This window comes from Balaenoptera physalus (genome assembly GCF_965194825.1).
Source record: "Balaenoptera physalus genome assembly, chromosome: 10".
Taxonomy (NCBI): domain Eukaryota; kingdom Metazoa; phylum Chordata; class Mammalia; order Artiodactyla; family Balaenopteridae; genus Balaenoptera; species Balaenoptera physalus.
The window spans coordinates 14,888,602-14,901,415 of NC_138889.1; the positions used below are offsets into that span (position 1 = coordinate 14,888,602).

At 40.1% G+C, this 12,814-nt stretch overlaps 1 pseudogene across 1 annotated transcript; it reads left to right on the forward strand.

Annotated features, from left to right (window-relative positions):
- The first annotated feature begins 549 nt into the window (after positions 1–549).
- LOC309637092 (large ribosomal subunit protein eL31 pseudogene) lies at positions 550–12,527 on the forward strand (annotated as a pseudogene). The gene is made up of 2 exons (XR_014268494.1): positions 550–4,473; positions 12,137–12,527. The product of XR_014268494.1 is annotated as a large ribosomal subunit protein eL31 pseudogene (transcript).
- Positions 12,528–12,814: the final 287 nt, after the last annotated feature.

Sequence of the window (12,814 nt, forward strand, 5' to 3'; positions counted from 1 at the left end):
TTCATCTAAGGAGCAAAGAATGGATGTGTACAGTCTGGCCGAAGATCAATTTTTCTTGTAGATGCTGTGTGGGCAGTTGTTTGTTCCTAGTTCATTAGGTGCATTTCCATTATCCTGTTAATCTAATCGCGGAACAGCGTACCGGCTCTCTCTCTGCCTCTGGATTTGTCCCACCCTCCCTCAGTTTACTGTCTCCAGAGATTGACCTGTATGAACCGCATAAATATTTCCTCTGCTCTCCGGCTCCCATTTGGGTTTGCTCACCGGGGATTCCCCCTCAGGAAATTAGAAAAAGAGTGAGGTAGGAGTTTGTATTCCTTTAATTCCCTTCCGATAAGATGCCTCTAGCTGCTTTGTTTCTCAACTGAAGATCTCTGCAGCTGAGTCTGTCACTCTCTCCCTCCATTTTCTGGTAACCATCCTCTCCCCTTGGTAGATTTTCCCTACACCCATGCTTTTGTAAATAGGCCAGATGTAAATAAACTCTCCTCAAATTTTCCTATGCCATCTGTTTCTTGTTGGGACCCAGACAGAGTAATTGGTACCAGAAGTGGCCCCAGGAAACAGACTCTTAAAACGAGATTCTGGGATTGGGTTAGTTATATTTGATGAGCTCAATGATAACCTCCTTATGGGGGTTGGTGGATCGGATGGAACATGAATACTTCATGGTATACAGTGGCATCACAATTCAGATTTTCACTGGTAGTGCCATGGGATTAAGTGCAGGTAAAGGACGAGGCATAGGGAAATCAAGGGGCTGTGACAATCAGCAATAATACAACCTACGGACTGGGAGAAAATATTTGCAAATGTTATGACCAACAAGGGATTAATTTCCAAAATATGCAAACAGCTCACACAACTCAACAACAGAAAAACAACCCAATCAAAAAGTGGGCGGATGATCTAAATATTTCTCCAAAGAAGACATACAGACGGCCAAAAGGCACATGAAAAAATGCTCAATATCACTAATTATTAGAGAAATGCAAATCAAAATTACAATGAGGTATCACCTCACTCCGGTCAGAATGGCCACCATCAAAAAGTCTACAAATAATAAATGCTGGAGAGGGTGTGGAGAAGGAGGAACCCTCCTACACTGTTGGTGCAAGTGTAAATTGGTGCAGCCACTATGGAGAACAGTATGGAGTTTCCTTAAAAAACTAAAAATAGAGTTACCATATGATCCTGCAACCCCACTCCTGGGCATATATCTGGAGAAAACTATAATTAGAAAAGATACATGCATCCCTATGTTCATAGCAGCACTATTTACGATAGCCAAGACACAGAAGCAACCTAAGTGTCCATCAACAGATGAATGGATAAAGAAGATGTGATACATATATACAATGGAATATTACTCAGCCATAAAAAAGAATGAAATAATGCCATTTGCAGCAACATGGAAGGACCTAGAGATTATCATACTAAGTGAAGTAAGCCAGACAAAGACAAATATCATATGATATGCTTATATGTGGAACTTAAAAAAAAGAGAGAAAAATGAACTTATTTACAAAACAGAAATAGACCCACAGACATAGAAAACAAATTTATGGTTACCAAAGGGGAAAGGTGGGGAGGGATACATTAGGAGGATGGGATTAACATATACTCACTACTATATATAAAATAGATAACCAACAAGGACCTACTGTATAGCACTGGGAACTATACTCAATATTCTGTAATAACCTATAAGGGAAAAGAGTCTGGAAAAGTGTATCTATCTACATATCTATATCTATAGATATATATATCACTGAATCACTGTGCTGTATACCTGAAACACAACATCGTAAATCAACTATACTTCAATAAAAAAAATAATAACTTCCTTGTACCTTTCCTCCACCAACCACACACACACATAAAAGTGGTAGGCCTTTTAAAACTTGTTCTTTGGCACGGGGTAAAAAAAAAAAAGAAAAGGCCTCAATTGCATACATAAGATTAAAAATATGAACATGCAATTAACATACAAACAGAACAAGAAGGCCTCCCTGGGAGTTTTGAAGAGGGTCCCTTATCTGTAGATAGCTTTGTCCTTAGCTAATTGGTTACTGTGTCCCTAGGACTGAAATAGATGGCAGCCTTCTAAAGTTTTACTTGATTTGTATACACAGAAAATCTCTGGATCTGATGAACAGAATTCTGACTTGAGCCAGTCTGTTGATGTCCTCTGAAGTTTCCAGATGCGAGACAGTTAGCTGACACAGAGCCTCTTGAATAAAAGCGAAGTCCTTCTCAAAAGGACTTGTGACCATTTGCTAGTGTGACTATATATTGGGGAAGAGGGACTAACTAGACTTTTGAGGACTACTGGGGGCCCAAAATGCTACAGGTCAGAGTAAAGGCTTATGGAGGTCAAGTGATCCATGGAGTTTTGGCTTAGGTCCATCTCACAGTTGACATATTGGGTCCCCAAACCCAGGTCTAGATTGCGTAGTGGGAATTGACATCCTCAGCAACAGGCAAAATCACCAAATTAGTTCCCTGACCCATGGAATAATAAATATTATGGTAGAAAATGCTATGTAGAAGCCACTAGAACTGCCTCTAACTACCAAAGTAGTGAACCAAAACCAATACCACATTCCTGAAGAGACTGCAGAGATTAGTTCCACCAATGAAGATTTAGAAGATGCAAGATTGGTGGTTTATAGGCCTTCCCTGGTGGTCCAGTGGGTGAGACTCCGCGCTCCCAGTGCAGGGGGCCCAGGTTCGATCCTGCGTCTAGTTGGGGAACTAGATCCCACGTGCATGCCGCAACTAAGTTCGCATGCTGCAACTAAGACCCGGCGCAGCCAAAATAAATAAATAAATATTTTAAAAAACAAAAAAAAGATTGGTGGTTTTTACTACATCTTCCTTCAACACACATATCTGGTTTGTGCAGGAGACAAATGGATTGTGGGAAATGACAGTGGATTATCATAAACTTAAGTGATGATACCAGTTGCAACTGCTGTTCCAGATGTGTGTGTTCTTTGCTGGAACAAATCAACACATTCCCTGCCACCTGGTATACAGCTACTGATGTAGTGAACACTTTCTTTCTCTAGACCTGCTAGCAAAGACTGTATGAAATAGTTGGTTTTCAGCAGGCAGGACCAGCAACACACTTTATTGGTCTGTGTCAGGGCTCTATTACCTCTCTAGCTGGTCTACAGAGACGGATCATCACTGAATTCTACAGGCTATCATCACGCTGGCCCACTACATTATAGCAGGGTACGGTATCTACCTTGGATACTTTGGTAAAATTCAAGCATGCCAGAGGATAGGAAATAGATTCCACCAAAAAATCATGGACCTGCCCGCCCCAGTGAAATCCTAGGGGTCCAGTAAACTGGGGCATGTTGCAATATCCCTTTCTAGGTAAAGGGCAGATTGCCACATCTGGCTCCTTCTACCACTAAGAAAGAGGTACAATGCCTAGTGGGCCTCTTTGCATTTTGAAGGCAATAGATACTTTATTTGGGTGTATTACTTCAAGTCGTTTGCTGAGAAATCTGAATTTTTGTCTTTTTTAACAATGGCCCAGAACAAGAGAAGGCTCTGCAGCAGGTCCAAGCTGCAGTACAGTTTGCTCTGCCACTTAGGCCTTATGATCCAGCAGATCCAATGATCTCAAAGTGTCTGTGGCAGATAGTGATGCTTGTATAAAGCTTTTGGCAGGCTCCTGTAGGTGAATGACAGCACAGATGTTTAGGATTTTGAGAAAAGCTACGCTATCCTCTGCAGAAAACTATTCCCCTTTTGAAAGACAGCTTCTGTGGACATCCCTGGTGGCACAGTGGTTAAGAATCCACCTGCCAATGCAGGGGACACAGGTTCAATCCCTGGTCCGGGAAGATCCCACATGCCGCGGAGCAACTAAGCCCGTGCGCCACAACTACTGAGCCTGCACTCTAGAGTCCGCATGCCACAGCTACTGAGCCCACGCACCTAGAGCCCATGCTCTGCAACAAGAGAAGCCACAGCAATGAGAAGCCCGTGCACCGCAACGAAGAGTAGCCCCTGCTCACCACAACTAGAGGAAGCCCGCGCTCAGCAACGAAGACCCAATGCAGCCAAAAATAAATAAATAAATTTATTTTAAAAAAAAAACAAAAAAAACAAACAGCTTCTGGCTTGCTCTTGGGCCTTAGTAGAGACTGAACTCTTGACCACCAGGCATTACCAAGTCACCGTGCAACCTAAGTTACCCCTGATGAATTGGACATTGCCTGACTCATCAAGTCATAAGGCAAATTTGGGTTCTGCTGGCCCAGAGGTCTTAATTCCCAAGAGAGAAATGCTTCCTCCAGAGAACTCAGAAGTTCTATTAAACTCGAAACTGAGCCTGCCACACCAGGCTTCTGCCTACTTTGGGCTTCTCATGCTAACCAACCATTGGGCTGCTTTGTGACTATTGATCCTAATTTGAAAGGGGAAATTGGGTTGTGATTACACAAAGAGGTAAGTAAGACTTTGTCTGGAGTGCAGTAGATCTCCTGGGGCTGCTCTTAATACTACCATATAAAGTGATAAAAGTTAACGGAAAATTACAACAATTTAGCACAGGCTGGATTAGTAATAGTCCAGACTCTTCAGGAATGAAGGTTTGAGTCATTCCATCAGGCAAGGAATCAGGACTATCCAAGGTACTTGCAGAGGGCAAAGGAAATATGGAATGGGTAGTAGAAGAAGGAAGAAGGAATTTATAGATAACATTTATGGCCACATGACTAGTTGTAGAAATGAGGACTATAATAGTTATGAGTATTTCTTCCTTATTTTATTATAAATCTGTCAGGTATGTATCAACTAGTTCTTCTCTTTTTTTCTCATCTCATTCTCCTACCGTCTAAGATAAGATATATTATAGATATCAAAGAGGGTTTTGACCCACTAGAAAAGGCTTGAACATCACCTGAAAATAAAGTGACATATAGGAATTTGTATCCTCTTTTGGGAGATGGTTAGCATGCTTTTTATTTTTTGATGGACAGGAGTATGTTAATCAGATGCATGATTTTGCGGACTTTTTACTTTGGAAGTTAAATATGGTGTAAAAGAGGTGTGACTGAATGTCATATTAACATGGGACGGAATGTTGTGGGTTTTTTAATTGTCCATTTAGCTAACCTGGAACTACGTTTCCTAGACTCTCCTGTCTTGTTAAGTTGACTTTGGTAGATTTGTAGTGTATTAACTTGGCTAAGCTAAAATTAAATTTCCCACAATCCCCTTCCCTGTTTGGCTCGGGATCAGAGTTGGCCAAAAGAAAATTTGCACAAGATTTGGGAGGTGAAACTGAAGCAGCAGGCATTACAATCTGAAGGTCATCATGGTCAGAGATGAGGAGAGACAGAGAGGTGCCAGAAAGTTCCAGTTTTCCCTTGCTCTTTTTTTTTTTTGCTGCACATCCTTGTTCTTGCTCTATGTCCAGCTCTTTTTCTTTTTTGCTAGCTCTGCTGACCAGTAGCAACCCAGACCTATTGCCAGACCACTTGGCTGTGAATTCACAGAGCATAGCTATGAAGAGACAACAGCCTTCCATGGTCTTCTATCCCAGTTCCCTGTGTGATCCCGTTCCAGCAGCTGATGTGCCTCACTTCCAGACTTCCCTGAAAGCACTAACTAGTTCACCCAAACTAGTGATTAAGAAAGCCAATTAGTGATTTTTCCCCTGGCTTTTTAACACCCTCATTTGGACCATTACTTCCCCAGTCTCTCCTCCAATTATGTAAAGCAGTGGCTCTCAAACTTCAACAGGCATCTGGATTACCTAGAGGGTTTACTAAAACCAACTTTCTGAGTCTTACCCCCAGGCTTCTAGGTCTGTGGTGGGGCCTAGATATTTGCATTTCTAACAAATCCCCAGGTAATGCTGATGCTTGATGCTGTCGGTCCAGGGAGCATACACTGGGAACCACTGGAGTAAAGCCTAATTCCTCTAATAATTCCTCATTCTGTAATATCCATTGTAGTTCTGCTTCCTTGATTTAACTCTGGCTAATATAGGGCCATAGACCATATGGGGGAAGAAAAATTAAAAGTTATAAACATGCAATTAGGAGCTTGCCAGTGGGGGTGGGAGAAGAGGACTTCTGCCTTTCACTTCCTGCCAAGACAGAGTAATGGTGACCAAATCTACTCCCTTTCCTAAAGCAGCCAACAATGGACAATATATGAAGCAACAGTTTAAGACACTAGACACCAGGCAATGAAAGACAGTGAAACTTGAAGATGAGAAAGACAAGATGAGCCCTGTGATTACGATCACCCAACTTACTGCCTTGAGAGAGTTTTCCAGCCACCATGCAGGGAAGGGAAGCCAAGTGGAGCCCAGCAAACTACCTGAGTTGAGGAAACAGAGCTAAGATTCTGAGAGGAGCAAGAGGATGGAGACCACAGGACAGAGTGCCAGAGAGGAGAGAGCTGCACAGAAAGAGAACTCCAGAGATGCAGAGGGTCCCCCTTGAGTATTTAGCTGAGTATTGATTTGCCCAAGCACGTGCAGAAAATACTTGAGACCAGGGAAAGAACCACCCAAAAGGATTAGTGGGAACAGTGCCCAGAGCTCACACAGGGTTGGGAATACTGCCTGTGCCCACCAGGCAGACTGGAATATCTCATGATTCATGAGGCATTGGGTAGAGTACTCAGAAAGGTCTTGCCTCAGTAATGGAGAATAATTAGACTTAGAAAGAGTACTGATATGCTCCCACCTAACACACCTTAAAAAGCAAGACCCAAAAGGATCAAACTCTTTCCAACTAACTGCTTCCCAGAAAAAAAGTTCAATAATATTTATAAAAATATAAAAAATCCAGCACCCAAAGTAAAATTCATAATGTCTGGCAGCTGATTAACAACAAGAAAGCACGCAAAGAAGCAGGGAAAATAAGACCCATAATATAGAGAATAATCAGTAAGTCAGAACTGACCCAGATATTAGAATTAGCTAGACAAGAACATTTAAAAAAAATCAAATTAAACTTCTAGAGATGAAAACTACAATGACTGAGGTGAAAAACATACTGGAGGGGATTGATGGCAGATTTGAAAGATTAATGAACTTGAAGATATAGCAATAGAAACTATCCAAAATGAAAAAACATTTTAATGAACAGAGTTTCAGTGAGCTATAGGACAATTTCAAGTGACCTAATATCTGTGTAATAGGTGTCTCCAAAGAAGATGAGGAGGGAGGGATGGAAAATTTTTTTGAAGAAATAATGGTCCCCAAATCTTTAATTTGATTAAAACTATAAACCCGCAGATTCAAGAAGCTTAATGAACTCCGAGCACAAGAAATATGAAGAAAACCACAGGGTATATCATAATCAAATTGCTCAAAACTGATGATAAAGAGAAAATCTCAAAAGCAACCAGAAAAAAAGACACATTATGTACAGGGGAACAAAGATAAAAATGATGTAGATTTCTTAGTAGAAAGAATTGTTGACAGAAGACAGTAGGGCAACACCTTTAAAGCACTGAAAGAAAAGAAAATGTCAATCTAGAATTCTATACCCATTAAAATACATTTCAAAAATAAAGGCTTGGCTCCCCTGGTGGCACAGTGGTTAAGAATCCGCCTGCCAGTGCAGGGACACGGGTTTGAGCCCTGGTCCAGGAACATACCACATGCCGCGGAGCAACTAAGCCCGTGCGCCACAGCTACTGAGCCTGGGCGCTGCAACTACTGAGCCTGCGCTCTAGAGCCCGTGAGCCACAACTACTGAAGCCCGTCTGCCTGGAGCCCGTGCTCCGCAACAAGAGAAGCCACCGCAATGAGAAGCCTGCGCACTACAGCAAAGAGTAGCCCCCACTCGCCGCAACTAGAGAAAGCCCGCATGCAGCAACGAAGACCCAACGCAGTCAAAAATAAATAAATAAAAAAAATTCTCACAAGAAATGTAACTGGAGCTGAGAACACAGCCTATACAATACTTAGTTCCAAAACCCCTCCTCACATCAGAGGAAAAACTCACGCGCTTAGGAACAGAAAAAAAAAAAGAAAAAATAAATAAATAAAGGCTTAAGAAATTTTTATACATAAAAAACTGAAAGAATTCATCATCATCAGACCCACATTGTAGGAAATGTTAAAGGGAAAAGCCAAAATGAAATATCATGTGGAAATATGGATCTACACAAAGGAAATAAAAAGCACTGAAAAGGGTAATTACATGGGTAAACATATAAGATATTTTAATTATTATTTTAATACTTTTAAAAGGTAATTGATTGTTAAACAAAGATAATAAAAATATAGTGTGGGATTTATAACACATGTAAAAGGAAAACATATGCTAATAATAGCAGAAAGTCAGAACAGAAGAAATGGAAGCATACTATTGTAAGATTCTTATTCAATACTTACAGTGGTATAATATCACTTGAAAGTAGACTGTGATCATTTTAATGATGCATGCTGTAAACACTAAAGCAGCCACTAAAATAACCAAAGAGTTATAGCTAATAAGCCAAAAAAGGAAATAAAATGGAATCATAAAGACTCAGTTCATTCAAAAGAAGGCTGAAAATTTTTAAAATGTGCAAAAGTACAGATGGAACAATAGAAAATATGTAGCAAAATGACAGATGTAAACCTAACATTTTCATTAATCACATTAAATGTGTTACTACTACACATCTATTAGAATGACTAATATTAATATCTAAAAGACAGTTGGAACTCTCTTACACTGCTTGTGGGAATGTATAGTTGTACAAATATTTAAGAAATTGCCAGTCTGTTTTCAAAAATAGTTAAACATACACCTACCATATGATCCAGCCATTTTACTCTTACATGTTTACACAAGGAAAACAAAAGTGTTTGTCCATATGAAGTCTTGTATATGAATGTTCACAGCAGCTTTATTGGTAATAGCCAAAAAGTGGGAACAACCTAAGTATTCATCGATGGGTAAATAGATAAACAAATTGTGATATACCCAAACAATGGAATACTTTTCAGCAATAAAAAAGAATGAATTATTGATACACAAAACAACCTGAACAAATCTCAAAATAGCAGTGATGAGTAAAAGTAGCTAGACAAAAAGAGTACATACTATATGATCCATATAAAAAATAAAATTCTGAAGATACCACAATGAAGAAAATTACAGGCCAATATCACTGATGAACATAGATTCAAAAATTCTCCACGAAATATTAGCAAATCAAATTCAACAATACATTAAAAGGATCAAACACCATGATCAAGTGGGATTTATCCCAGGATGCAAGGATGGTTCAAAATCTGCAAATCGGGGGGAGGGATAAATGAGGAGTTTGGGATTAACATATACACACTATTATACATAAAATAGATAACCAACAAGGTCCTACTGTATAGCACAGGGAACTATACTCAATATTTTGTAATAACCTATAAGAGAAAAGAATCTGAAAAAGAATAGACATACATATATATGTATAACTGAATCACTTTGCTGAACACCTGAAACTAATGCAACATTGTAAATCAACTATACCTCAATTAAAAAGACCCAAAATCTGCAAATCAGTCCATGTGATACACCACATTAAGAAACTGAAGAATAAAAATCATATGATCATCTCAATAGAGCAGAAAAATCTTTTGACAAAATTCAACATCTATTTATGATAAAAACCCTCAACAAAGTGAGTATAGAAGGAATACATATCAACATAATAAATGCCATATATGACAAACCCATATCCAACATCATACTTAATGGTCATTTCCTCTAAAATCAGTAACAAGACAAAGATGCCCACTCTCGCCAATTTTATTCAACGTAGTATTGGAAGTCATAGCCACAGCAATCACACAAGAAATTAAAGGAATCCAAGTTAGAAAGGAAGAAGTAAAACTGTTACTGTTTGCAGGTGACAAGACATAGAAAATCCTCAAGATGCTATCAAAAAACTATTAGAACAAAAATGAATTCGGTAAAGTTGCAGGATACAAAATTATACAGAAAGCTGTTGTATTTCTATACACTAATAATGTACTATCAGAAAGAGAAATTAAGAGACTTCCCCCATGGTCCAGAGGTTAAGAATTCTCCTTCCAACGCAGGGGTTGCGGGTTCAATCCCTAGTGGGGGAACTAGTTGCCCCGCAGCATGTGGGATATTAAGTCCACGCGCTGCAATGAGAAGCCCACACGCCACAACTAGAGAAGCCCATGCACCACAACTAGAGAGCAGCCCTCGTGCCACAACTAGAGAGAAGACTGCATGCCACAACGAAGACCCAGTGCGGCCAAAAAAAAAAAAGAAAGAGAAATTAAGAAAACAGCCCCATTTATAGTTGCATCAAAGAGAATGAAGTACCTAGGAATAAATCTAACTCTGAAAATTATAAGATGTTGATGAAAGAAAGTGAAGAGGATACAAACAGAGGGAAAAATATACTGTGCTCATGGTTTGAAAAACAAAACAAACAAAACAAAATGGAAACAGACTCATAGGTACAGAGAACAAACTGGTGGCTGCCAGAGGGGAAGGTGGTGAGGGTGAAATAGGTGAAGGGAAGTAAGTGATACAAATCTTTACTTATAAAATAAACAAGCCATGGGATGGAATATACAGCATAAGGAATATGGTCAATAATATTGTAATTACATTGTATGGGGACAGATGGTTACTAGACCTACAATGGTGATCATTTCCTAATGTATGCAAATGTCAGATAATCATGTAGTACACATGAGACTGACAATATTGTACATCAACTATATTTTAATTTTTAAAAAATAATAAACTAAAAAATAAAATTCTGGAAAATGCACTCTTACAGGGACAAGAAGCAGGTCAGTGGTTGCCTATTGGGGAAGAGGTGGGAAGGAGCGGAAGGTTATAAAGTTACATGAGGAAACTTCTGGGAGTGATAGATGTGTTCATTATCTTGATTGTGATGATGGTTTCACAGGTGTATACATGTTAAAACATTAAATTACATACTCTAAATATGTGCAACTTATTGGAGGTCAGTTATACCTAAGTAAAGCTCTTAAGAAAAAATAGAGCATGCAGAGAGAACCAGAAGGCCTTAAGGGAAGCTTTGAAGGAGTCATATAGTAGTCATAGGGCACAGACAGCTGAAGACCAAGACCTGGGTCTGATGGTAAGGATTATAGAACCACAGCACCAGTTGGAATGCACAACCTACCAGGTCTCTCACATTACAGAAAACTGGGAGGGAGGGAGGAGTCCCTGAGATATGGGATGGGGCATTTGAGCATACATAAACCAGGCTAAAAACCTTGAACCTTCTCCACTCTTCTAAGTGTGGGCCGTACATAGTGACTTCCTTCCAAAGAGGACGGTATGGAAAGGGGAGAGGAAAAGAATCGTTTGATGGCAGAGAAACCTGACAAACATGACTCAGCCAGGTGATCCTGGTCAAGATCAACAGTAAAAAGTCATGATGACAGTATGTATCCTTGATATGATGTAATGAGAACAGCACTTTACCTCTGTGGTCTTCCTCCCCCAAATCCACAACTCCAATACAACCATGAGAAGAACATCAGACACCCCAAATTGAGGGACATTCTAAAAATGTCTGGCCAATACTCCTCAAAACTATCAAGGGCCTCAAAAACAAGAAAAATCTGAGAAACTGTCACAGCCAAGAGGAGCCTAAGGAGGTGTTAAATGCAATGTGGGCTCGTGGAACAAAGAAGGGCGTAAGTGAAAAACTGAGGAAATCTTTTAGTAACTAAAGGGTGGACTTTAGTTACTAATAATGTATCAACGTTGGTTCATCAACTGCAACCAATGTGCCATACAAATGTATTGGGTTGGCCAAAAAGTTCGATTGGGTTTTTCTGCAATGGAAAAACCCAAATGAACTTTTTGGCCAACACAATAAGTTATTAATTAGAGGGGAAACTGGGTGTGGGGTACATGAAAACTCTCTGTACTATCTTTGCAACTTTTCTGTAAATCTAAAACTATTCTAGGGAATTCCCTGGCGGTCCAGTGGTTAGGACTCTACGCCTCCACTGCAGAGGGCCTGGGTTCGATCCCTGGTCTGGGAACTAAGATCCTGCATGCCGCACAGCATAGCTAAAGAACTAACTAAATCTATTCTAAAGTAAAAAGTCTGTTTTATGGCCCGGCAGGATGGCTCCTGCAAAGAAGTGTGACAAGAAGAAGAAGGGCCGGTCCGCCATCAACAAGGTGGTAACCAGAGAATACACTATCAACATTCACAAGCATGTCCACGGAGTGGGTTTCAAGAATGATGCCCCTCCGGCACTCAGAGAAATCTGGAAGGAGATGGGAACTCCAGATGTACGCATTGACGTCAGGCTCAAAGCTGTCTGGACCAAAGGAATAAGGAATGCCCCATACCTTATCCATGTGCGGTTGTCGAGAAAATGTAATGAAGATTCAAACAAGCTCTGTACATTGGTACCGATGTACCTGTCACCACTTTCAAAAATCTACAGTTAATGTGGATGAGAACTAACTGCTGGTTGTCCAATAAAGTTATAGAACGGTAAAAACATTAGTTTCATTTATTGAAACTAATGTCTCTCTTGGAATTAGGTTGGGCTGGGGACGTTTGCAGATTCTAATGTTGTAGGGCGAATAAAGTTTCTTAGTGTCTGAAGTAAACCTCTGAGGCTCCAAATTCCCCTCAATACATCACCTCCAACTTTCCCAACCCTGCTCAATCCCACCTGCCAAGGAGTAAACTTTTCTCTACGTAAAGTCTGTAAGATGGCTGTATCTGCAATAGCTGATTGTCTCACAAGCTGTCTCTTCAGGCTCCACCTCTCTTCGCCTCCAGGCCC